Genomic DNA, 14,850 nt, shown 5'->3' with positions numbered 1-14,850 from the left:
AGGAGGTCATGGCCTTAGTCCTAGAGCAGTGTTGGCGATGCAGGTGAATCCCCTGGGATCTTGTTAAAGGATCAGAAACACCTGGGAACTTAAGATTACCCTCACAGATTCAGATTCAGCAGGTAGAGCTGGAGCATCTCTAATCTGAACAATGCTCTGGATAATTAAGGTCACCACCAATGTTTGAGAACCATGGTTGTGTAGCAGTGATCTTCACAGTTGCAGGTCTTTGTGAATAAATGGAGTGGGGCACATGACCGCTGCATGCAGAAGAGAGAGGCATCGTGTAGCCCGGCTGTCTTTGGGGACACAGCTGTTGGAGCTGCTCTGAGTGTGCCCCATGGGCCAGACACAGACAAGCACAGAAAGAACCGCTGGGACTTTAAGAAACTTGCCTTAAAAGTTATAGTTTTATTAAAACAATCAAAAGATAGAAACAAAATATGTGCTAATTTATAAATATATTCTCAAAGTACTTCTAATAACAATTAGAGAGCTTTATCTCTACCTCTAGGTTGACAGTGTGAGTTGCACATGGGGACATTTTGTGGTCATCACCATCGCCGTACCACTGACAGATTGTGAACTCAGGGTCCTGTGTAAAAAGCGTTTTTCTGTTCCCAGAGTTTTGTTCCAGGGCTTGACCAAGATGCCCATATAGGTGGTGTCAGCATTCTGCTAAATGGCTTCCTTAGCCTCTTTAGGGTGCAAAGGCCCAAATGGTTCTTTGGTGATGTTATGTGGAGCAAAAGGGACCTGCCTCCCCTTAAGTGTCTCCAGATGGTTCACCTGTGAGCCAGCTTGCTGCTCAAAAGACACCCCTTGTATCCCCTGCTGCTCACCCCTAGGTGCCTGGCCGATGGGAGTCCTCGGTGCCTGGCAAAGAAGGTTCTGCTGCCTCTGCATGCTCCATGGGAGAACCTGCAAGCAGAGCCCAAGGCCATGGGTTTCGCTCATGCCAGTTTTAAACATTTTTAAAAACTTTATTATTATTATTTTTTTATTTTCCCAGTTTTATTGAAATATAATTGAGATATATAATACTGTGTAAGTTTAAGGTAGGTATGGTTCCGGATCTTACACTTACATCTTTAATCAATTTCGAGTTAATTTTTGTGAGTGACGTGAGACAGTGAGACAGGGTTTCAATTCCACTCTTTTGCATGTGGATGGCCAGCCTTCCCAGCACCTTTATGGAAGAGACTGTCCCTTCCCCACCGAGTGTCCTTGACTTACAGTGTCTTTAATGAAGTGAAGGGTGGAGGTCTTGATGTTGCTTCCCTCTCTTCCCAGCCTTTCCAAGGCAGCTTCCCTCCTGGTACTCCCTGGAACTCCCCCGAAGTTATTGTGGCTTACATTTCAGCCCAGAGTCCTGTCAGCTGCCTTCAAGATTTCTGCCTTTCATCCTCCTCCTGCTTTATCAGTAGCTTGTTTTGTTAAATAAATTGCCTAATTAATTAAACACCTGTTGACCGCAGAGCTGATTTTTGCCACACACTACATCGGTGAGGAACAAGATGGGCCTGATGACCATCTGGAGTTTGTTGAGTGAATGAAAGTGGTGATAATGGCTGACCTCCACTGAGTGCTTCCTGGTGAGGTCTAACTACCTTATTATTGCAGTTAATCCTTCCATGTTCCTATAGTATCATGCCCATCTTACAGATGAGAAAAGTGAGACACTGAGTGACTTATGGGAGGCCATGGAGTCTCATTTGATGGAAATTGCGGCATTTGGCTTTTTTCCTACCTCTAGACTGTGAAGGTCTGGCTCTGCTTGTAAGGTTCTTTATTGGGGGTGGGATGAGAGCAAAGAGAAATAGAATTCATGACTGGATCTTTTCTCTTTTATTTTAAGAGATGAACATTCAGAAGTTTTGGGGAAACTCTGACAATTCTAAAATCACCCTATTTGTTATCTCATATATTTATTGGAGTGATCAGAAATAAAATGGTCAAGTTAATAATGGCTGATGTGATTCGGGGAGGGACTGTGAGTAGGGGAGGGAGACTGCCAAAGGACCTGGGAAGCCTGTGTTCTTTTCAGTCTGGGAGACATGAGGACCCCAGGAGATCAGTAAGTAGTGACAGCTGAATTTTTTTTCTTTTAGAAATAATTGACACATTATGTAAGTGTAAGGTGTATAACGTGTGGATTTGACACATTTATATATTACAACATGATCACCGCTGAAGTTTTCAAGAGGCCAGGGGAATGGATTGATTTCTGAAGCCCTTGAGAAGAAAGTGGCATGTGGGGAGCTCACCCCAGAAGCTTAACTGGTGGCAAGCCTCCTGGACACAAAGATTCAGACACTGAGCTACCTTTCATGGGATTGGGCTCTGCGAAGGGAGATAACATTTGAAGACAAACAGCTGCACTACAAAGCATGAGGCAGGAGAGAGGGGGCTGTAGCTGGGGCCGGCATGGTGAGATCAGCAATGCGGCAGGGAAGAGAATTCTGCAAAATTTCTACTGCAGGCGAAGAGAAAGAAATCCAAATTGCGTGAATTCAACCCAACCTCTACTTGGTGTGAGAGAAGTCTGTGTTGGAATAAAATGGGGCCACTTGTGACCTTGGACATGCCTCTTTGCCATTCACATCCACAGCTGAACTAGTAGTCTCTAAGGCGACTTTCCATTCTGAGTGGGAAAGGAGAAACCCGGCAGTAGGGAAGGAGAAAGACGCTGTTAGGGGCTCTGGCAGGGTTCTCCTGGGGAAGGCCACTGGTTCCCAGTACGACATGGGGTGTGGGTACTGGTTTCACAGGTGCCATGTTTTCCCCTTGGGGTGGGGAATCTGACCCCTTCAGACACTGAACTGCTTAAAAATAACGGCATTGCGGTTTTCAGGGGACATCCTTGCTGCAGGTGGAGGGAGCTCAGAGACAGCAGGTGGCGCGCTTTCTCCTAAAACAGCTTGGCTTGCAGACAGCGCAGAGCATCTCCGCAGTCCCCAGGCCTCCGGGGACCACAGCAAAATGGGCTGGTCGGGACCGCTCCTCAGGCATAACTGCCCTCCCTCGGACACTCCCTGCTGGGCTTGGGCTAAACACTGCCAAGATGAATGTGCACACTCCCCGCCCCCCCCACCCCGTTTGCAATGGAGAATCCTTTGCAATGGAGAACCCCCAGCATCACAAATGCTGACTGCACTGGTCTGGGCTTCAGATCACCACGGGGAGAGTCACACCATCTCTGGGTGGGGTAATCATGCTCATCACTTACCCCATGGGCAGCTGAGGGGTCCAGGTCCCCCTGCCATGTTGGACGAGACAGTGTTCCCTGGGGAACGTAAGGGAGGAAGGCCTTGGGAGAACAAACCCCTTACCTGGAGGAGCCGGGTTTTACCTGGGAAACGTTGCAGTTTTTCAGAGAAGAAAAATCTGAAATTGGATCTTCTTTGAAAACATGTTAAACAGAAGCAAGCAAGTGAACAAACAACAAAATAATCTCATAATTAAGCGAAAAGATCACTGGAATGGTATTCAGGAATCTGGCAGGTTCACTAGCCAGCTGTGTGACTTTAGGCAGGTAACTTATCTCTGGTCCTGTCTCACTTTGATCATCAGTAGTAATTCATTGGTAATGTCTCTTTTAGTCGAATAGTGTGTGTGTGTGTGTGTGTGTGTGTGTGTGTGTGTTATGTGCGTTCTTGGGGACTGAGGAGGCCCCTTCACTCTGATTTCCATTTCAATCATTAAAGCTCATGGTGACCACACATAGAGAAAAGAGCCATGCCACCTTCATCATTCTGGAACCTGAGGTGGTTCCTTCAGGAGCATCATAACCAACATACATGTGCTTATGATCTTCATTTAGTTGCTGAATAGCCATGTGCCTCGCATCAAAGCCCCAATCTCCTGGCTTCTCAGGGACAAAGCCCCAATCTCCTGGCTTCCACAAACCTAGTTCCAACAGAGAGAGATAGAGCTCTTCCTTTACTCCTGGGGCGTTGGAAGCATTTGGTAGAGGTGAGGGGAGAGAAGCCAGGGAGGGTGACAGGTGGTGGGGTGGGGAATGCAATGCTACACCCCTGCTTAACAGGCTTGCAACTCATCAATCATTGTCAGCCATCAGAGAATAATTGAGTATCTGCTGTGTGTAGGCTAGGTGCCAGGGACATAGCTAGAGCCCTACGTGATCTTTGTTCTGGAAGAGCCCATCGACTTGCCAAGATAAAATAGTCAGTTTTTCCCTTCAGCTCAAACAAGCATATTTAGGCTCTAAGGGGCTCACAGAGGTGCTCTGCTCAATGGGTTCTCCCTGCCTGCACCTTCCACCCCACATAAGGCCTGGTGGGATGCCATCAGTAGTGAAAAGGGTGCTTTTCAGTCTGAGGGGCCCAGCTTTGCATTGCTTTGCCCCGGGGTCCAGATGGTCACCAGGCTGCCCTGCTGAGGACTTTGTTTGGCAGGAACGTGCTCTGATTCCTGAACTGTAGTTTGAGGATGAGATGTGGCCAAGGCTTAAAAACCCTGGGATAAAGCAGCTCTTCTGCTTGTTCAGCAGCATCAGGCTGTGAATACTCCACGCTGTGAGGCCTGGGCCCAAGACAGCAGCAGCGCCTGGGGTGGCGGGGGAGGTGGATGCTGCGGGGTGTCCGGTGCGCCCCGCTGAGCACTGCAGGCTGCTGGGGAGCTGCTGACTCATCGTAGCAGCCATGTTGCGTTAGCAACGGGAACAGCTCTGGGGATTCTTTCTTATTTTAAAGGACTATGTGATAAAACTTTGGAGACAACAGAGGAGGCAATGAGATGATGCTTTAAAACTTGATTCTAAACAGCAGCTGTTACAAAGCATTTCCATCAGAATTCTTTTTTTCTTTTTTTTTTAAAGATTTTATTTATTTATTCATGAGAGACACACAGAGAGAGAGGCAGGCTCCGTGGACTCGATCCCGAATCCTGGGATCACTCCCTGAGCCAAGGGCAGGCGCCCAACCGCTGAGCCACCCAGGCGTCCCTCCATCAGAATTCTTGAGCAGAAATTGCTTTTACCAGCTCCAGAAGGACACAGCCACTCTGGGACACCTATTCCACTAGTCAGTATAGATGCAGCAAACATTTATCATTGTCCTTAGATAATAAGGGGGGAACGAGAAAAGACCGTGGCCTGTGTGGGAATTACTACACGGCCGACACTTAGCCTTGCTCCAGGCTAGGCGCAGCGTTCTGCGCACACCAGCTTATGCAATCTGCAAGCCTGCAAAATAGCTCTATTATTTAACCTATTCTATCAGGTGGGGATGTGGGATGCGACCTCTGTAAATTCAGAGCCAGAGCTCTTTACTTCCGTGCCAGGTGGCTATTTGGGAGGCAGAAAAGCTCTGCCTCCCAAAGAAGCGACACGGCCACCAGGGTGTAATACAGGGTGACACATGGTTGAGTACTAAATCATGTTTATAATATAAGCATTTACACGAGTTCAGAATAAACCCTTGTCGATGTCGATCTATGGTCCTGCGTCAGCTGAAGTGTACTGATGTACTTACGCTTAAGCGGGTATTTAGCCTGTGGAGGAAGTTTCTGAGGAGTCTGAGGGTCACAATGAGAACTGTCAGGTAGGGAAGTGGGAGCAGCGGGAAGTAAACCAGGAGCAGCATCATATAGAGAAAAGGAATTCTAAGAGGTAAACAGGACCCATTACTGTCCTGTTCTGTCTTCAGCGGGTCATCAGTTGCATTAAGGAGAAGTCTGTGGGCTGTTTTGCCAGATGATAATAGCAAGGTTTGGAAGCTCTTTTATTTTCACTTAGAGGTGCTGCCGTACATTGCTGGTGGGGATGACCAGAATGACTTGAGCCCCTCTGGTTTCGAAGATGGTGAATCCTCTTGGGCTGCTGTTGGAGCAACTTGTCTCATGAAACACAAGAAACGCTTTTGCCTCTTGGCTGGTAGACAGATTTTTCCAGGGACATAATATGCTAGTGCTCTGACCCACTTCCCAAGATTTCCCACACTTTCCAGATTTGGACTCACGGATTCATATGCCAGTGTCTCTTTTCTCCCTTTCTCTATTATTTAGCTATGCAGACATTGTGCAGTCTACCTGCTGCTAACTTTTGGTGGCCCTTGTCAGGGGCTCTATAACCTTTCTCTAACTGGCTGACACCTCATAGGGATTCTAGGAGCTTACAAATTATGAACAAGAGACGAATGAGATAAGGTGAAGATATCTGTCTTGGACAAAATTCCTTTGATGGAGCACTAGAAAAGTGACACATGAGCCCAGGAAGACTTCTGGGATGACTAAGGAGGAAGAAACTTTTCTTCTCCATGAATGCAATCGCTTTGGCCCTGTTCTGTGGGAATAGAATAATTAAAGGGGTGATGGCGGGTCAGGTACAGGAGAGAATGGGTCAGAAGTTTGAGCTGAGGCGAAGGCGGCCATAAATGACTGATGACCATGTTAACTCGTCTCCAACTAAAGGGGATTTGGAGGTTTTAAATATAATTCTCAAGTAATATTCTTATATTCAAAGGCCTCTGTTCAGAGAAATTGTTTTTATTGTTGCTTTTAAATTCTAAATACGAGTCTGTTCCTGTCCAGTACTGCAAGAGACCTTGTAAAAAGCAGGTGCTGTCACAGCATAAAGGGGAAGCCATGGCCCCAGGAACCCACTGTTTCAGAGCAAAACCACCACCTTTCTGGTGGTGTAGCATTCTCTCCATGTGGTTAGATTAACTGGGGAGTTTTCTCTCTTTGGGGCTCTCCTTGGCCTATTTCCTGATGCATCCAGTGAGAAAGTGAGAACCATAACCCTTGATTGCTAAGAACTGGCTCTAAGAATGGGTCTGAAATAGAGTTACTTACAAAATTGTTAATTTCTCTAGTGCTAGATGGGGTCTCATTCATTGCTTTTTCCTTGGCACCTAAAACAATGCCTGAAACATCGGAGTAAGCCATTTTGAACAATTTGTGCTTTAGGATTGGCTATGTGAAAGATATAAGATCTAAGAAAATGGTGCCCTATCTCCTTTACCTCTGAATATTTTCTCAGATAATAAGATGTTGGCAGATTTGTGGTGATTCTCAAGGAAGCCGGGGAATAGGACTGCCAAATATGGAGGATGACGAGTTATCTCAGAAATGGAGGGAAAGGAATTCCCTTAGGAGAATTTATTGAGGTTTTGGTTTCTGCAAGGACTGTGTGGTATAAAGAGATGGGTTGCCAATGTTCCTGCCATGAACATTGGCAGGGAGTGTTTTCTCAGAGGACGAGGTGTTTGTCAGGTGAACTAGGCAGTGTGTGCACAGCAGGCGTGGCCATCCAGGGAACCCCACAGGTGGGCAGGGCGTGTGGGCGTGGTGTAGCTGGAGCCCAAGTGAAAAGGGGGAAGAGGCTGGGGGGGTTTTAACAGGGCTGGTGTGATCACATTTTCCTTTAGAAAGATCCCCCTGGAAGTAGTGTAGAAGGAGACGGAAAAGCAATGGCAGAGGCATAGGACCAGCCAGGGATAAAGGATAAGGGTGGTGTCAGTCAGTGTGGAGGGGAGTCAGATGAGGAAATAATGAGGTGTTACACTTGACTGAACTTACAAATTGACTGGGGTTGGTGGTGAGTGAGAAGGACAAGTCTAGGAAGGTGAGCGTTCATGGGCCTGAGGTCCTGCTCTAAGTGACAAAGTTCTTTGAGTCATTTTTAATATTAAAAGCTGATAGAAATTTGCAAAAAATCATATTAGCATTTGCATTGTTATGAAAATGATTTTTAAAACCAGCTAAAAGACATAACTTTCCTTTCCAAAGCGTCAGAGGAAATTGGGACTTTAGAAAAATGCACCTGGTCATGCATGGTTTCGGATGCTCCCCACAAGTATATTTTTTGAGAAGCGTGAGAGTCCTCTGTGATCTGGCCACAACCCGCCTTCCAACATCCACTCAGAACAAACTGGTCTACTCCTGTCAGCCCCCGGGGCCTCATCACAAAGATTATGCTTATCTGGTATTGTATGTGTTTAAAATTTCTTTCCATTTCTCTCTCCCATCTTCAAGGTCTAATGCAGATATCTCCTCCTCCATGCAGCCTTCCAGGCCCCGTCTGATTTCCTTTCTTTTCCGTCTCTGAAATCTTGCAAACTTATTTGCTTCCTGGGATTTAACCACAGATAAAACCATAAATAAAAATTGCTAAAAAACTTATGGAAGCTACTACTACTACTGTTATTATTGTGGTACTGAGGTTGTGTGCTCTGTTTCCCCAAGCAGATTACAAGTCCCGTGAGGTCAGAAACTCTATCATCGATGTTGTATTTACCACAGCACTCGGCTCAGTAACTACTTTGTGAATAGATGCAGTCATTCTATAAACATATAAAACAAACTCATGGCCAAGTAGAAGAAATAGAGGATAACTTTTTTTTTTTTTCAGAATATATTTGTGACTTTAAATTTCATGTCTGTTTCCATTAAACAAAAGCTTTTACTTCCTCAGCAAAGCACATTTAGATATTAGAAAAACTAGTATCCTCTTCCCTCAGGTCCATTCTGCTTTCCTTCCCTTTGCTGGGTCATCTCAGGTAGCTGTGACTCTGACGTTGTAAAACTGTAAGCACCTTCTCAATGAAGCCTGCCTGAGCTCAGGTCATAGCTGTGTAGTCAGACATTTCTCTGCTTGCAAAATCAGAATGTGGGGAAGCCAAGAGAGGTGTGATGGGAGATGGGAGACAGCTTTCTGAAGACATCAGTCTGGACACAGGAATCTTCTCCCAAAGCCCTCCTTCCTCCGCTGCTCCCTGCCTACCTTAAGGGTCCCTCCCACCAGGTCACCCTTGATTGTTACTGCTCTGAGGTGCCCAAGGGTGGAAGCTCCCCCAGGGGATGTCTCTGTCTATCCAACTCATTATTATATTCTTAATTATACGACATCTCTTCAAACAGGGTGAGGGGTCCATTTCTTGAGACAACACAGGAAAAATGTGCCAGAAGCAGGTAGAAGGAGACAAGGATCATGGGGTACTTTTTTTGTTTGTCTTCTGAAGCTCTGCATCTGGTAAACAAGGAAGCAGACATCAGAGAAGGGAGAAAATGCAGTTGCTGGTGAGGTTGTTGCTGCAAATAGGCTGAAGGAGGGAAGTTGGGCACAGATGCTGAAAGGTGAGCATGGAGTTAGTGGTGGGCACTAAGCTTTGGAGGGATGAATACTTAGGTCAGTGGCTGTGGATTCTGGGAACTAACTGGAGCCTTGCGAATTCATGTCCTCTTTAACACCATCGAGAAAACCTATCCTGGGTTATCTACTGGATCTCTGAGTGCTTTGACTTTAGCCCTGAGTTAGTCTCCTGTGGCTGCTTTAACAATTGAATACAAACCTAGCAACTTAAGACAATAGAACTATGTTATCTTGCCCTTGTGTAGGTTCGAAGTCTGACATGCATCTGCCTCACTGGGCTAAAATCAAGGTATTGCCAGGACTGCTTTTCTGGAGGCTCTAGGAGAGAACCTGTTTTCTTGCCTTTTCCACCTTCCAAGGGCCACCCACACTCCTTGGCTCATGGCCCCTTCCTCCCTCTGCCAATCCAGTGATGTCACAGTCTTGGACCCTGCTCTCCTTGTCACATTCCTTTCTCTCACCTTATCCTGCTGCCCTCTTCCATAGCTGAGGACTCTGTGACTCTACTGGGGCCATCCAGATAGTCTGGCAGGATCTCCCTAGTTTCAGGTGAATACAAAATCTGGGGATTAGGACGTGGACGTTATAGTGGGGGCATTGTTCTGCCTGCTGCACTCCCTGGTGCTACTAACCCAGGTCCAAGTCACCATTATCCTTGCCTGGCTTACTACAAAAGCATGGATTTGGAGTCAGACTGCCTGCATTCAGACTCTGGCTTTGCGGTCTATTAGCTGTATAACGCATTAGGAAGACCCTTTCTCAGTGTCCATCTCCTAGCTGTGAATGGGGGACATGAATGGTACCAGCCTCACAGGGTTGTAGTGAGGATGAAACACATACTTGGCATGTTAGTAAATACTCAGTTAGCCATTATTGTCATTAGCTCGTCTCGCTGCTTCTACCCTCAACCTTATTTACTGGATCCTCCACACTGAAGCCAGGGCCATGTTTCTTCAACACAAGCTGACTGTATCGCTTTTCCCATGCCATGATATCGTTCCCATTATGGTCTTTGCTATCCATCTCGTACTTTTCTATCATAGCAGATGATCTGAAGTGTGATGGAGTGTCTGCATATGCTGTTCCTCTTTGGACTTCCTTCCTTCTCTTGATTCTGTGTGCAACTTTACTAATCCTTCGTAGCCAGTTTTCTGACATCATGAGCAGAGCTGGTTACCCACTCACTCTTTCTATGTCAGATATGTGCTCCTGCCACACACCACTCAGTGCTCTGAGTGTGCACCAGCCTGGCAACTTCTCACCGGCAGAGACCACATGCACCTCTGCCTAGAGCCAGCCACACACCAGACACTCAAGAAAAGTATTGAAAGCACGTAAATGGAATTTTTTTTTTTTGAAATTAATGTGTTTCCCCTCATGTATTCCTTTACATATTTCCTCTCCTATGCTGCCAGAAGCATCGTTTGCCTCAGGGAGTCCTAGGGATTTTATAACAGAAATGCAAACAAAGCTATTAAATATCCAGTTTGTGACACCCAGAGTAGAAATTACTTTGAAAAAAATCTTAGGTATTTTTGTTGTTGTTTTGTCTTTTTTTTTTTTTTTTTAATTTTCATTAGTTTTGAAAACCAGGCTTTACAAATGAGAAAGAGGTTTTAAAAACTTGTTTAGCTCTTTTTACCATATTAAAAGCCAGTTTGGTTGGTATAAGTTATATTCTTCTATAAGAGTAGAGAGGAGACCGTTTTCTGCACTTGAGAGTGAAGATTTGTGGTTCCGAAGACAATATGTTGTAGAGGATACAAAATGAAAATCTCCCCCTTTGGATTCTGATGGGTTCTTGGAAGGGGGGAAGTGGTTATGGAGAACTATGGCACGTGGTTCTGTCTCCAGGTAGACAGATGGAAAAGGCAGAAACAGGGGCATTTTCCTTTTGGGACTCAGAGGAATGCATCCTGGAGGAAGTTCCCTACATTGCATAAAACATTATATCAGAGTGAAGTAAATGCTGAGGTATGGTTAGGCAGCAAGGAAACTTTGAGTTTAGCTCCCGGGGGTCTTTCTGTGCTTCCTAGTGAAGTGAGAAGAATCCAGAAATTCCTCCCTGGCCTGCTGACTCTTGTAGAAACAGTTGATAGTGCCATGGGCTACACGGTAGACTCTGGCCTAGGGGTCAAGTGGCCATCACAGCCAGAGTTCAGAGGGCCATGCTAGGCTAGTGAGAGCTGATGTGGGACCAATCAGTGAGGAGACCCACTAGGCTCAAAGCAAATCAAGAGAAGGCAAACTGTGAATTCGACCAGCTGTTGACTTTGGCTGTGGGCACAGGCTGAGAGGGCACTGAACAGGTGGACAAGAAACCACCATGCTCAGGAGGCCCATGAGGATGTGAAGAGAGGCACCCAGACCCACATGCAGATCTGAGGTCTCCCCCACCACCACGATCTCTGGCATCTGTACAGACACTGACTTGGGTAGCAGAAGTGGGAAAGGAGGAACTCAGAAAGCCTGGGGATCTATATGCAGAAAAACTTTACAATGGAAGAGAGATTATTTTAAATTAAAATGATTAATAAATACTAGCTGGGAAGGTTTTATTTTTTCTTGCTATACACTTTTCATTGACTGTGTTGCTGGCCTAAGAGTGAGGTCAGTGAAGCGCCAGCTGTACCACAGATACCGTGTCTCAGACTTGGTTCCTTGTGAGCCCAAGGTATCTAGGAGTCCTTCTGTTCTGTCCCTGAAGGTAAGAATGGCTTGTCCTCATGAGCACAGCTGTCTAGAAGTGTCATGCTTAGCATGGGATCTTTTGAATCCCTTTCCTAATGGAACTAACAGGGCCACATATAGCCCTCCTTACTCATTTTGCTACAGGCATTTTCTTTTTTCCTTTGCTGCAGAGTGAAAAAGTTCATGGCAAAATTAACTTGGGATCCTAAAATGTTAAAGGCCTTCTTAAGACTGTTCCCAGTTTGCAGATGGGTTATAATTAAAACGTCATTTGCAAGTCGGTTGTTTTGGAACTCAGAAGGGACCATTTTTGCATAGAAATAGTGTACTTACTGGTGACTAGGCTCCCAGACATGTATATCTCAAAATGCAACCAGAATACAGTCTATTTTAAGTAAATAGTTAAGACCATGATGGTACCATGCCAAAGATTAAACAAAACAGAAAAAATAAGATTAAACCATGTTTATTTTTAATGTAGTGTCTGAGGAAAAACACATTTAATTAAAAAGGGATAAGAAGTATATGAAGATTCAGAAGATGATTTCTCAGCAATTTTGAGGGCTTTCCTGGCTCTTTGTAAATCTGATTTTCATTGAAAGTCTATAAATTTATCTTCTTTTGTTATTGCTGCAGGCATTAATCTTATGCATATTGGCAATGAAAACAGATTTTACATTATTTGGGGCAGCGGAGATTGGGGAGAACTGCTATTATGTGCCAGGCCCTCACGCATGCACTTGAGGTACATCAGGGAACAAAATAAAATTTCTGCCTTTGAGAAATTTCCTTTCTTATAGGAGTATTCAGGCAATAAACTAGTGAAGGGCAGATATATATGTAAACAAATAATCAAATAGTGGTAAGTGTTTTGGAGAAAAAAATTGGAGTGAGAGATTAGATTTTAGATGTAGTGACCAAGGAATATCTCTGTAATGGAGCTGATAACTGATAGAATTTCTCAAAGAAGCAAGGGGCAGTCAGTGTAGATGTGGGGGGAAGCATATTCCAGACGGAGGCCGCTGCAGTGCAAAGGCCCTCAAGCAGGGATGTGCTTGGGCATATCCAAGGAAAAGCAGAAATCTAATGTGAGTGCACTGGGGTTAGCAAGAAGAACAGTGGCCAGGGAGATAGAACGGCCATGGAAAAGACTGGATCTTAATCTAATGGAGATTTTTGTGTGTGTGAAATTCCAAGTTTTTCTAAGAGAATTGAGAAAAAATTGGACACAAGACAAGGAGAGCCAAAGTTGGATACATTTGATCTTTCATGGTAGAAATTTCTACACTCTTCGTGATAAAAGATGGATAAGAGAGGGAGAGAGCATTTTTGTCATACCCCAGAGTAAACAGATTATAAAATAGTAGGAGGGTTAACTAGTGAAAGTTGTGGGAGTAAGAGACTTCCCTCACTGGCCACCAGATGGTGTGTTGAGTCCAGGGCAGCTTGGTTGGTGTCAGGAGCAGACGTGGACTGGGGAGGGAACAGAGCAATCACAAATTTCCTCAGACTGAGAAAGTCTGCGCTTCTGTGAAGTAACTTGTCACTTGCCGAAATACGAGAAATAATGGCTTTAAGGTAATCGGTAGTGTAATTGTGAGTAATTTACATATTCCTTTGTTGTTCTGATGATGATGGTTCCCTCCTCCCACCTTATCGTCCATATATATATATATATATTTTTTTTTTTTTTTTTTTTTCAGAAATGAAGAGGGAGCTGAGACTGCCATGTGGTCTGGATAAGATTCTACTCCTCCTTTCCTAACATGCACAGTGTCACCACAACTACCACACCTGACTGCATTTGGTCCTTGAGCCCATTTGGCATGAGTTACCACAATTCCTTCACTCTCAGGTCATCCCTCAGCTTTAGAAGCATCCCCATAATGGTCTCTGTAGGCTGTGACAATTCTTCCTCTGATCTGCTTCCTCCCTATCCCCCTCCCTGCTTCATTGTTCTTCATGACACTTAAAGCATCTTCCACTTACGTAATATATATATGCTAATGTAAGCTCCATGCAGGTGATGGTCTTTGTTCTGTTCATTTCTATATTCTCAGGATAGTGACAAAGCGGTATTTAATAAATATTTGTTGTGAGGTTAAGCATTGGTCACTGGGAAGGACAAGGCTTGGTCTGAGCAGGCACAGGCATGAGAAAGGGAAGATAGGATGTTTGAGAGCTTCCATAGACAAGGAGACTGTTTCTTGATGCCTGCCAACCTCTGTGTTTGTTTGTGTTTGATCCCAAAGACACTGTGGAGCTTTTATTAGAAGAATGGCTTAAACAACAAGTTTCACATGATCCCTAGTGTTCTGGAGTATTTGACATTTGCTTTTAGGCTTTTCAGCAAGCGGGGCTGGCTACCTAGAATGAGATCACCATGGGTAATAGTACAATCTAGGTTTGTAAGTGCTTGGGATATTGCTCTTCTCCCCATTCAGATAAGGAGGACTTTGTAGCATGGATTTTTGTATCCCCTGTTTCATACTCTAATAATTGGTTTGAGGAGTTCCTCCCAGTCACAGTTTGTATAGCTCATATAAGGTCCATATGGCTGCTGACCCCCCTACCCCTTGGCTGGACAAGTATGGTGGTAGCTACCTTCAAGACAGCAGGGAAATAACCAGCTATGGGAGCAGAGAGCCTGCCCATCAGACCTTTAGGATCTTCCTTCCTTCTTTTTTTTTTTTAATTTTTAATTTATTTTTGATAGTCACACACAGAGAGAGAGAGAGAGAGAGGCAGAGACACAGGCAGAGGGAGAAGCAGGCTCCATGCACTGGGAGCCCGACGTGGGATTCAATCCTGGGTCTCCAGGATCGCGCCCTGGGCCAAAGGCAGGCGCCAAACCGCTGCACCACCAGGATCCCATCTTCCTTCCTTCTTAAGTTTAGTGCTTTACAGACTGTGAGTACCTTGAGGGCAGGGTTGGGTCTTGCTCATCTTTGCAGCCCCACAGACCCAGCTCTCCCTCCCCGCCCCCAGGAGGCATATACATCTATAGTGAATGGTGACCCTGGCTGATAATTGGTCTGGTGGGT

At 45.2% G+C, this 14,850-nt stretch overlaps 1 protein-coding gene and 1 long non-coding RNA gene across 5 annotated transcripts in view; both read left to right on the top strand.

Annotated features, from left to right (window-relative positions):
- The window catches only part of LOC490356 (lymphotactin), a 190,195-nt gene that overhangs the window by 68,634 nt on the left and 106,711 nt on the right, over positions 1-14,850 (top strand). The window lies entirely within an intron of this gene.
- LOC119872530 lies at positions 11,574-13,828 on the top strand. Its single transcript, XR_005362143.1, has 2 exons — positions 11,574-11,822; positions 13,510-13,828. It is a non-coding gene; the product is annotated as an uncharacterized LOC119872530 (long non-coding RNA).

Source organism: Canis lupus, chromosome 7 (genome assembly GCF_011100685.1).
Source record: "Canis lupus familiaris isolate Mischka breed German Shepherd chromosome 7, alternate assembly UU_Cfam_GSD_1.0, whole genome shotgun sequence".
Classification (NCBI taxonomy): Eukaryota; Metazoa; Chordata; class Mammalia; order Carnivora; family Canidae; genus Canis; species Canis lupus.
This window is presented reverse-complemented; position numbering and strand designations above follow the sequence as displayed.